The 12756-nt window shown below is 39.1% G+C and overlaps 1 long non-coding RNA gene across 1 annotated transcript; it reads right to left on the reverse strand.

The window, feature by feature from the left end:
* Nucleotides 1-3338: 3338 nt before the first annotated feature.
* Nucleotides 3339-5548, reverse strand: LOC143482863 (uncharacterized). Its single transcript, XR_013122308.1, has 3 exons — nt 5418-5548; nt 4649-4700; nt 3339-4565 (listed from the first exon to the last, which is right to left on the reverse strand). It is a non-coding gene; the product is annotated as an uncharacterized LOC143482863 (long non-coding RNA).
* Between the last annotated feature and the right edge of the window lie 7208 nt (nt 5549-12756).

Raw genomic sequence — 12756 nt, forward strand, 5'->3', positions numbered from 1 at the left:
TCGGAGTGTTTTTTGCCAATAAGCAGGTGTCCCTCTCAGAGGCTGCATGAACCTGGTCCCCTCATTGTTTTGTATAAGTTTATCTAATTCAGTTTTGTTCTGTAAAAGTGAACTGTTGATTCTACGTCCATCACGTGTCATAGTTTTTGCTTTTCTCAGTTGAATGGACATGCTTGAACAGGCTAAATGCATTTCAGTCACAAACTGGGCAAAGAAAATGTAGTTTGTATCTCTGGCAAAACGATTGTCAACAGCAAACAGTCTTGCATTAAAATACCTGCTGGGTGAGAGAGCAGTTTGTCTGTGAAGTTCATCAAATGTGTTATTCCCATCAGGAAATTGTACTGGAAATGCCATAGCTTCCAACCTAGGAACTTTGAATATGCTTGTAGGACTGTTTCTTTCTGCTGGAGCAATACAGAATATTCCATCATTGAATGACAGGAGCTGTTGCCCAAGATCTGGTGGTTGAAGGCATGTGTCTAAAGCTAAACCCATGTGCTGCTCTGAAGTACTTTGTGTGGCCTCATGGTCAGTCAACTGTACATTTTCAGTCTGCTGTGGTGTGTCGTTGTTTTCGGTGTCCATCTCATCATCATCATCATTTGTACAGTCTGCAAATGAATTACTTGTTTCATCAGAACGTAGAACAATGTTTCTGTATTCAGAATGAATTTCTTTTAATTTAATTAAAGCAGACATAACTTTATGCATATTGACAGTTTGATACTGGTAGTGACCCTGAAAACACAGTCGTCTTTTCAGTTTTACTGTGAGTAACTGTGATTCATCTCTTGGCCTGGGCAAAACATTTACTGTTGTTTCAACATCTGAAGCAACTGACACAACAGCACCCTTTATAGCTTTCTGTTGACCTTTTGGAAGGGTTATAATTTTTGCAAAAGGTATATATTTTGCTATGATGTGCCTTTCTAGGATGTTCAAATCACACAGTTCTGGTGGGATGGGAGTAAGCTTTAGTTTATTTGCTACAGCAATGGCAGGCATTTTTCCTTTCATCAAATTTTCATGGCAACTATGGCAGATCCACTCATTTCTCCTCTCCTTATTCACACAATCATCAAGACAATCTGTAGAGCACGTGTGAATGTATGTCCCTGTTAAACAGGCTGAAACCACTGCAGGGTCTTTTTGATAACGTCCACGATCACATAGCCGAACTTGATCAGAAAACAAAGCCCTGTGACAAACTGTGCAAACAAATGTTGGTCCCCTTTTAGTCATAGCAGCAAAATTGGACAGTGCATTCACAACTTGAGGATTCTGTTGTTCAATGGAATGTTGATTAGCACTTTGCTGTAATCTCCACGTCCGTAATTGATTAATGTGTCTGTACCTCTTTAGAATGTGTTGCACACATCGTGTCTTCTGAAATCTCTTCATTTTAGAACTTTTATTTTTAGAGCGAACTGAACAGCTTTCCTTGTGATGGGATCTGAAACTAGGGTCACTACAATATAATCTATTCATTCTTTGTTTTTTTTTGTTCATAATAATTCACATCATTTTTGCACTTATTAGCAAAATAATGTTTTTGTCTCTGTCTGAACACTGGATCTTTCCAATATTTATTAGTCATGTAATGTTTATGCCATTTTCTGTACACTTCATTGTTCTTGTACTTACTGACCACATACTTTTTCTGCTTGTCTCTGTATGCTGCACTGTTCTTGTAATTACTGACCACATACGTTTTCTGCTTGTCTCTGTATGCTGCACTGTTCTTGTAATTACTGACCACATACGTTTTCTGCTTGTCTCTGTACACTTCATTGTTCTTGTAATTACTGACTACATATGTTTTCTGCTTGTCTCTGTACACTTCATTCTTCTTGTAATTACTGACTACATACTTTTTTTGCTTGTTTCTGTATGCTGCACTGTTCTTGTAGTTACTGACTACATAATTTTTTTGCTTGTCTCTGTATTTTTCACTGTTTGTGTAATTACTGATAATTTTTTGTTTCTTTTTTTCTCTGTAGTTTATATTTATACAGTAATTATGTCTGGTTTGTTGTTTTTTCATTTCTCTAAACTCAGGGTCATCTGCATATCTACTTTTAAGTGACCGTCTCGATTGTGCATTTTGTTTAAATGTTTTACTTTCTGTTTGTGAAAAAAACTTGTTTTTATTACAGTTTGATTTAGTTTGGGAATAGATTCTATTATATGCTTTCTTTCTTCGCTCTCTGTTCATTTTTTCCAACCTGGATTGAACTACCTGGCCAACATTTGAAACTGGTGCAGTCTTTTGAGTTACACTGTAATCAGTATTATATAAGGCTTCACTGTGATTGACACTGTTTTCACAAGAGATAGGTGGAATTTCAGGTATCTCAGGCTCTGTTGTCTCTGGTGCACTGTTGACTTTGTCAGAATGCTGATCATGATTGTTAATGGGTATTTCTGCACTCACAAAAGAGACAGGAAGAAGTTCATACTGCTCCTGATCACTGCAGCCTTCAAACAAATGTAGCACTCCTTGTGTCAAGTCCTCTAATGTGTGAAATGTCAACATTACAGCTGTACCCGTGTACCGTACCCTAGATTCTAGGTTTTCAGATGTTCTGCCATGGGAATCAAAAAATCCAAATCTCCCAGCACGGTCTCTAAATACAGCAATGCATTGTGCACTTACAATCAGTAGTGCATCACTTACATCTCCACTAAGACAATGAAGCGCACTCTCCAGATTACTGAATTCCTCCATTCCTGGTAAGGGATTAGCTCTCAAAAACCCGACCCTTGAATCATGTTTAATGACGTTGTAGCAGCATGAGTCTGTCTCAATAATAGTTGGTACCTCCTCAAAATTCAGAAAGTCACTTACAAACCTGCCTTCCTTCAGTAATGCAAGTTTGACTGCAGTGTATAAAAGATCACCCTTCATTAAAATGTTATCAAGATCCTGGCTGTTTAAGGCATTATGTTCATTATGTACAGCTAGGAATGTAAGGGCATTACAAGTACACTGTCTTCCACTAGAGAATTCTGAATATCGTGCATCACTTTGACAGTGGGATGCTTTAACCACTGTAACATGTGGGACTGTACTCATCATTTCAGTATTTAAGGGGAGCTCCACACTTGCCTTTTTAGCTTCACGCTGCTTGGCTGCTTGGGATCTCTTGCTTGTTCTTCCCATTGTAAACAGGCAGAGAATAACAACAAAACCTCAAATGTATCGATGTGACACTAAAGACCTATTCACAGTGCAGTTGCTATAACTAACAGTAGTTTAATAGGATTCTAACTTTAACTTAGGTTTTCTCAGATATTTATGACAGGTTGGCCACACAAGTTGATATGCAAGTTGGTAAATTACTGAATTTTAATTTATGGTGAAATATACAAGAAACAAAACCAAGAGATACACAGAACTACTGTATACAATGTATTCAATATATAAGGTCAGCAACTATATAAGAAAATACAATGCAAATTGACTATTTTAGTGAATGGACTGCTTTAATGAAAAAAATACTACTCGGGTAGGAAACACTCCTGATGTGACTTAAAATATAATGAATAATTCTATCAGTATAGCAGAATATAACAGGCAGTAATAGGGCAACAGACACAGCAGACGAAGGCGTCACTCAGGCAGGTCAGCAGCAGTGTTCCTCAGCCAGGTTCTCAGGTTGGTCTGCAGTGATTCACTCTGTTGAGAAACAGGGCCTCTCGGGCAAGGCAGAATCAGGGCCACTTGGGCAGCTCACATACAGGGCCACTTGGGCAACTCAGAATCAGGGCCACTTGGCAGTAGGGCAAACCAGTATCATGCAATTTGAAACGGGAAAACCAAGATCATGTAATGAGAAGGGATCACAAAATCAGGGCACTCAGAGAGTGCGGAGGCAGGGGCACTCAGGGAGTGCGGAGTCAGGGGCACTCAGGGAGTGCGGAGGCAGGGGCACTCAGGGAGTGCGGAGGCAGGGGCACTCAGGGAGTGCGGAGGCAGGGGCACTCAGGGAGTGCGGAGGCAGGGGCACTCAGAGAGTGCGGAGGCAGGGGCACTCAGGGAGTGCGGAGGCAGGGGCACTCAGGGAGTGCGGAGGCAGGGGCACTCAGGGAGTGCGGAGGCAGGGGCACTCAGGGAGTGCGGAGGCAGGGGCACTCAGGGAGTGCGGAGGCAGGGGCACTCAGGGAGTGCGGAGGCAGGGGCACTCAGGGAGTGCGGAGTCAGGGGCACTGTGGCAGTGCGGAGGCAGGGGCACTGTGGCAGTGCGGAGGCAGGGGCACTGTGGCAGTGCGGAGGCAGGGGCACTGTGGCAGTGCGGAGGCAGGGGCACTCAGAGAGTGCGGAGGCAGGGGCACTCAGAGAGTGCGGAGGCAGGGGCACTCAGAGAGTGCGGAGGCAGAGGCACTGAGGCAATGCGGTGGCAGGGGCACTGTGGCAGTGCGGTGGCAGTGCGGTGGCAGTGCTGTGGCAGGGGCACTGAGTCCTGGCACAGGTCACTTCAGGAGTGTTCAATGCAGCACTCAGAGTGCAATTATGTGGCACTTATACTGTGCAGTAATTGTGCACTTCAGGGAGAGTGTATCTACGGGGACAGAAAAAAAGATATTATGAAAATAATATTACTATATATATTGCTTTATTATTTTTTACTTGGATGTTACTTACCGTTTTACTCTATCCCACAATTAAAGGCCACCAATACTTTCACTGACTGATTCTGTGTGCAAAACAAACATGCGCCCATAAGTACATTTAATACATGCAGACACAAACGTTTTTGAAGTTTAATTTAATTTCACATATTGAAAAACGAATAAAAATAAAACTGTTGAATCTAATGGTCACAGATTCAGGTGTAACACTGACGTTGACCGTTTTAGATATCTTTATCGATACAAGTAGCGGATGTGTATGAAGAGTAAATTGAACCATTACTAATAATGCATAGTTCAATAAAATTATTTAAACAAAAATGCAAGTAATCAGTTTTTATGTTACTTTCTGCGCAGCTAGACATTAGCTAGACAACAAGAAATGCGATATTGTTCAACTATTTGCGTCCAAGTTTAGCCAACAGACTGCCTGAAGGAAGCATATTAGCAAGCTAACGCTAACTAGCTAGCTGTTATGTGAATTGAAGTAGCAGTGGGCCAACTTGAAATCTTCGGTTTTAGCTTAAACGTTTACAACGAAGCTGATATAGCTAGCTATGTGTATATATAGCGAATAATGTTTTAAACGTTACTGAAAATGAAAGGTAAATTCAAACTTGAAGTAATTCCTGAGTTCGCCGTTGCGTGACAGCGAATTGTTTTCCTTCAGGTAGCGTTAGCACACAGCTAAGCTAGCTGGGTAAATACGCTAACTAGAGTATTTCGAAGGTTTATGTATATTGATACTTAGTTTTACAATATTCACAATTAAATTAACTTACCTCAATTACTGGCAACTCTTAAACTTTCCACTTTTTTCCGACTGACTGACTGACTGATGAACCGACCAACAAACTTCTCGACCAACAAACTTCACAACCCACAAACCTCTCGACCCACAAACTCGTCTCAGACGTCGCGTTGTGATGACGTCATTCGTCTAATGCTCATTCAGCGGACTACACACTGTATATTCTGCCTTCTCTACCAAGCGAGATTTCACAGTTATAGTATTAAAATGGCTAAACTGAATATAGTGTCATTGTTATTATCAATGTCAGATATAAAGAGGCAAACGGGTTAGACTGAAAATACTTTGGAAATACATGTCTGATTTGGGGACAACAGATTATATTTGTAGGCTATATGGCCATGGAGGTATCTGACTGTTAAACGTACTCTGCGTTACTTTAACCAACTCTGCACTGTAAAAAAACTGTTCAAAACAAAACCTTTATATAGCTCCAAGTTAGTGTTTCTTCACGAAGTCAGATCTTGAATCTGCTTAGCAACACGTTTCTGATTTTTAAAAACAACTCTTCCTACTGGGTGCCTGTTTTATTATGTCTTTACTGTCGTAGTGTCATGAAGTCAGAACGTGAATTTGCTTAGCAACACCTGTCAGATTTGTCTGTTTTCATTAAGTAACTATTATCATAGGATGCCCCAGTTTTATTATGTCTCATTCAGAAATAAACAGCTTTATCCTTGATCACCCTGACTAATCTTCATCATTTCAAGATCAGAAGTCAACGTGAAGGACTGTATAGAAAAGGTAAATTCTCATCCTTCTGTACTCGTTTTTATATCTTAGGTTTATACAGGCTAAAATGATTGTGTGTAGTATCACAAAATGTATGAATTCATTTTAACTATATTTCGCTAACTGATAGTACATTCTTTAGCGAATTAAAATGGACTTTAATTAAACTTCATACCATATTAAGGTGATGGCAATCTGTCTCATTTTATTAGTTCATTATGAACGTGATCTTACCTGATAGAATCTAGAATCATTTTGTTAAAACCTCATGTAACAAGTTTTGCAGTTTGTTAACATAACCTAGTGTGTAGGCCTCTCATGTCCTGAATATTACCTGAGAATAGAGAACAATTTAACGGGTGAATTATTTCCCACAACTGAGCATGACTAGAAACTATAGCCCAAAGTGCGTTTGGTCGGTCTATAACGCCGACTTTAAAACATTTTGGTGTGAAATTGATAGGCTAATAAATTAATTAGGCTAATGGATGAAGGAAAAGTGTGCTTTGCGATCAAAAGTATTAATTGGATTCAAAATTCAAGGAAGCCGTAGGACTTAAATTACAGAGACCGTAACCGTATTTCAGTAGCATTAAGTAAAACCATAGGCATAGCCTAAATAACGTCTGGTAAGGATTTCAGTATTTGGTCATAAAAAGGAGAACCACAAGATCCATTGGAATGAGCTCCAGCTGCAGAAGTTAAATCAATTTATTTTTTTCATTATCGGATGTAGCAAGTGTCTTAGCTAGAAAGAGTTTGACATGAAATTACAGCATTAGCGCTCATGCTTATTCATTCCGACAGCATTTTGCGCAGCGACTAACATTATGTAGCCTAAAGCTGGGCGTACACTGTGCGATTTTTGGCCCATTTTCAGCCGATTTTTCACTCGTGCGACTATTTTTGCGATCGGGCCGAGTTTCGGCTCAATCGCGTGTCGTGCATCGTATAGTTTACACAGGTAAACGAGGAGCGATTCACGCCTCACGACCAACTCCCGATCAGAAATCGCAGCGTCGCAAGAATATCAAACATGTTTGAAATTCAAATCGCTCCTCGTGAGATCGCATGAGAGCGTCGGGTCGTATAGTGTGAGTATATGAATCATGAGCTGTGAACTTTTAAACCCTGCGATTTAGTCGTACAATTTGAGCTGGAGCGGAGTACACGATTTAAAATATCGTACAGTGTATGCCCAGCTTAAGGGATTGAGGCTACGGACTACTGGATAAATAAATCTGCAAAATTAAAATAATGATAGTGATTCAGTTTGTCTTATATTTCTGCACTTATGAATGTAGGGGTTTATTCTTGACAATTATTGAACTGTTTTAGCCTCCAAATTCGATACAAACTGCTTCCATGAGATCGCAAAGCATCTGTCAATATGTCTTTTAATGTCAATAGGTGATTTTCATATAGTCATCAGGTTTAAATTATTCATTTATTTAAGATAGCTTGGAATGCTCTCGACAAAGCCTGTAAAAACATTAAACTGACTGAATAATCCAAGGGACCTGGCGACTTGCTATGGGTGTTTGACCTTTTATGAGCATAGTAGCAGGGCAATAATTGCATAAAGTAAAGCCCAGCACAGTTCCTTATGTAATAGCTTACTTTCTTCCCTTTTTACAAAATAACATGACCAGGTGATGGGCCAATAAACATTTATTTATTTAAATTTATATTTACAGCATACTTATTTCAGTTAAATGACAGCAAACTTGCATTTCCTTTCTATAAAATCACTCTTGTTTCTCCCCCACAGGGCTCATCAAAATGACAAGCATTTCCACTGCACTGAACAAAACAAGCACACCGTACAGTAGGCCACCTGCTGTGAAAATCAAATGCATTTTGAAAAAAAGTGTAGACCGTGCAACAAGCTTTAATTTTAATAAAGACACGGTCACCGTAGGTTCAGCAAATCACTACATACATTTTGCAGTTACTGATGGCCAACATGCCATTAAAGTGGTCCATAATTTAGATACCCAATCCAGACTAATTGACATGGAGGAGGGAGGATATTACATTATGAAAGGCTACACAGTCATTAAGGAAAAAAAAACAGGGCAGGACTTTTTTTTTATGACAAAAAACACGATAATATTCCGCACTGGAATGTTTGAGGTGTCCATGGAGGTCGAAGAGAGGGCAACCTGGGTCGTAGAGCCTCAAAGCACACCAACAGAAATTGGAGAGAGGACCCCTGAAAACTGTCTTGCCACCTTGAAAGGAACAGTGGAGACTGTAAGTTATACTCATTTTCTTCATTTAAAAATAGGTGTGCTTGTGTATTTGTTGCCCAATAGTCACCAATGGCAGAAAATAATGAATAATTATAAAAAAAATTGCATGTGGGTTCATTAGTGATGTCTAAATAGATAGATGGATAACTTTATTAATCCCAAGGGGAAAGTCAATTATTACAGCAGCTTTGAAAGGGTAAAAACATACAAACATTAAATGTAAACGAAGTCAAAGAATAAATATAAATATAAAAAGAAGGCAAAAATTAAATACACAATACAATATTAATCTAAATAAGAAAACTAAAACCTAATGTGTGCAAATAAATGCTGTAGTAAAGTGTGATGTGAAGTGCAAAGTGTAATCAGATGTGTGATCCTAGAGAGTTTAGCAGTGTCCTGAATCCTGTTTACTGTGAACCTTTAGGTAGTAAATAGTAAAGTCACAGTAATAATGTTCCTGCATATGGTGAGTTGTTGTACAGTGAGAACGCTGTTGGGAGGAAAGATCTCCTGTACCGTTCCTTGTTGTAGTGGAGCTGAAAGAACCTGTTACTGAAAGTGCTCCGCTGTCGTGGAGAGGGTGGAAGGGGTTCTCCATGATGGCAGTGAGCTTATTTAAGGTCCTCCTCTCTGTAACAAACTCAAAGCCATCCAGAGATCAGCCCATGACTGAACCAGCCTTCCTGATCAGTTTGTTGAGCTTGGCTGCATCTAGGCTAAATAAAGAGGAAAATCCATAAGACTGGGTAGTTTCTGGAATTATAGTTCATTACCTGTAACTCTATGAAGGAAACAATGACTGACTCTTTTCAAAATGCTAAAAATGCTACCTAGAAAAAGTATTTGAAATAAATTTGTTGTTTAATTATAATTGATAAACCATAAAATTGCAAATTTGTGTGTGTACTTTTGCAGACATGTACAGTGTAATCACTTATCTTTGTCTTGATTTATTGCCAGCTGAGTGCCCCTCGAAAGGTGAAGCTGTATGAGGGGGACGTGCCCATTGTGGACCTCTCATTGGCTGAAGGGGGGAAGAAGGTCCAAGTATCCCTTTGGAGGGAGGCAGCCCTCAACGGCATCCATGTAGGCCAGCGTGTAATTGTCACCCACCTCCGCTGGACAAATGACAAGACCATGGGCTTCAAGTGGAACTCCACATCCCATACAACAGTAAAGGTGAAAAAAGTTATGCAATTATTGTTTCAAGCATTTAAAATATTTTACCTTTCACAGCATTAAGCATCAAGTGTTATATTACCTAATCACAAGTTGTGAGTCATAACATACTAAAATTGAATAATGCCTATAAAAAAACCTGCAAACTAACTGAAAGTTACACTGCAGTTTCTTATAAGCTAATTTAAGCAGCAACATGGCATATTATCCTTTATACTGTTGTAGATACCTTTATATCCATAAATATGATTTAAAAAGATGTTTACCTATATGGTAATAAAACTGTTTCCACATAGCATATGTCTTTGGTATTAGCAGACTTACCAAAAATAAATAAATAAATGCTGAGAAAATAGGCCAACTTCACATATATGTGGGAAATGATACGACATTTCTAATGTATTACAGGAAACTGAAGAGGGCCCCAAAACAGAAGTCCTAAAAATAATAGGGGTGGTGGAGGATGACCAGCATGTTCTGGTGTTCACAGAAAAAGAGGAAGAATTCCGCATACACTGTGAGCTGTTCAAAAATGCATTTGAGCATATGTCAGTGGAGCAATTCATTAACACTCTTCCAGTTGAGTGTGCAGCGAAAATAAAACAAAATGAAATAATTCAAGTGCTATAAAAAGTTATTGTTAGAATGTGTTCTTGTTCTTGTTGTTTAAATAATTCAGTTTTTAATATTCCAAAATGTTCACTGTGTTTGTGTTCCTATACGTTTTAAATTCTTACCCACTTTTGTTTAAAACTTTTACATTTCAAATAAATATATTAATTATGATACAACATAGATATTTGCAGTTCATTGTGTTATGATACTTTTGTCTTTTCATAGTTAATATTCAGGGGTGGGTTTCCCGAAACGTTCGTAGCGCTAAGTACTTCTTAACCTCACACGTTTCAGACGAGGTTACGAAGTACTTAGCGCTACGAACGTTTCGGGAAACCCACCCCAGTATAATATTCAGTGGCTCCTTGCGTTGTGTCTGCTCAAACATGAATTGATATTTAAAGGCAAAGCTTCCAGTTTCCGAAAATGTTTGAACCATGTGTATGCGATGTTTTATCGCTGAGATATTAATATAAATATCTGAACACATCCTTATTGACGCACTGGTTCATAACGACTTGGGAGGGTCCATTAGATAAGTGGATAATTTGTATGGTGAATTTCTATTAACAAAGTTTTAATAGAAATCACTAAAGGTCCAATCATTCTCAATATTGATTATTTTTCATCCCTCCATCTTCTCATAGGAACCCATATAAAAGTTATTACTCCATAACAAAATTAAGTGAAAGGGATTTTCTTTAACATGTTTATTTAACAGAAAGTCAACAATAGAATAAAGAAAGCAACAAACGTGTAATTAACAAATTAAAGATTAGCGTCTTGCTGGTGCCAGTCCTCAAGGCTTCCGTGGGAGCTGGTAGCGCTGGGTTCTGCACTGCGGCAGCTGTGTGTCAAATGTAGAATATTATTACTATTCTTGTTAAAGAGGCATAAGAGCTACACATTTATCAGCTGTATTATCCTGAATACATTAAACTGCATGTAAGAAATAAATCATTTAATGTATCTGTTATTAGGCTTCAGGTATTAGGCTACACAAGCCGGTAAACGGCAGCCAGTTAATGCTACATTAATAATATAATTGTATTTGTTAGTATGAATTGACACGTTTCTAGCTATGAATATAAAAAGACTGCTCCTAAAAAACGAACGCTAGGGTTCCTCAGGAAAGTTGGCCACTGGCAGTAAATGTTAGCCAGTTAGTAAAGCTACTTACTTTTGTAAACGGTGAACCGGAGTACTCAGTGGAAGAGCGGCGTCATCGGCTATAGCTCACCGTTGAGCGTCCGTTAACTGGTCAGCTCGCGCTACCTTTTTAAATTCGCCACGAAGATTCCAACAATATCGCGCACATTAGTGTTTCGCGCTTAAACATACTATCAGATAACTAAATAATATTGTTTAATCAACAAGCGTCATTACTAAGTGTTTCATACTTCCTTGATGTCACTTGTATGAACTGGTGATACTGCGGCAACGCGCTGTGGTTCTGAGCGCGAGTTAATAAAGGGTTTATAGTAATAATTGCCTTTCATCGTGGTGTTTCGCTGCTACAATACGTGGTGAATAGCACTTATTGAATGGACATAACTTTTGCGTGTCGCGATCATATGTCAATGTTAAATAGTCACGGAATCTGAGCTGTCAAATTGCAGATCAGGTGTAGATGTAAAAAACACCGTATATGCGTAGACATCTGCAACACGATGATAATAAGACAAATGTAAGATCAATTCAAATGGAACAGACGCATTTAAGATGTTACGACCCTTTCCAGATGTAGACGTATATGTGCTATCAGGGCATTGATTTTTGAACTCCATTCGATGCATAGATTGAACAACTAAATCTGCTGTACTGTCTCAACTGTTTATATGCTAAACATGGTGTTATACTGTATTACAGTGTTGTGCCAGTTCACAGCTTTTCTGAACTAGTTCAAGTTCAGTTCATACATGCTCAAAGTGAACAGTTCACGTTCAAAGTTCACAATTTTAATTCTGAACTAGTTCAAAGTTCAGTTCATTTTACTTTTTTTCGTGAGATATTCAAATATTTATTTTATTTTATTGCAGCGCTTTCTCTCACTCTCGTCATTGGTCTGTCACTCACTCTCTCTCTCTCGCTCCTCCAGCACTCGGCGCTCTCGCCGTTGCCTGCTACGCGGCGTTGCTACGCCTACCCCGCTCTGCTGCAATTCATCACGGGTAATGTCGTGCGGAAGCCAGTATGTTATTTACTAGCCAGTGTGTTAACTACTCTCAGCCGGACACTACGTTGCCCGCAATGCATTGCGCACACAACGTCAAAACCATTTCTGTCTGGTGATACAAGATTTAAGCGGCACCAGCGAGAATACAGGAGGGAGGAACTTACTCTCGTTGCGTTTCAAAAGAGAAAACAGATGTCACTCAGTTTTCAATGGAAAACAAATTCCAACGTTCATTTACAGTGATGTCTGCAGTTCATGACATATAATGTGAACTAATTCACGTTCAAGTTTTTGTGTTGCGTTCAGTTCAACGTTCACGAAAAAATGAGCGTGTTCAATGAACGCGTTCT

This window comes from Brachyhypopomus gauderio, chromosome 2 (assembly GCF_052324685.1).
Source record: "Brachyhypopomus gauderio isolate BG-103 chromosome 2, BGAUD_0.2, whole genome shotgun sequence".
In the NCBI taxonomy this organism is placed as follows: Eukaryota; Metazoa; Chordata; class Actinopteri; order Gymnotiformes; family Hypopomidae; genus Brachyhypopomus; species Brachyhypopomus gauderio.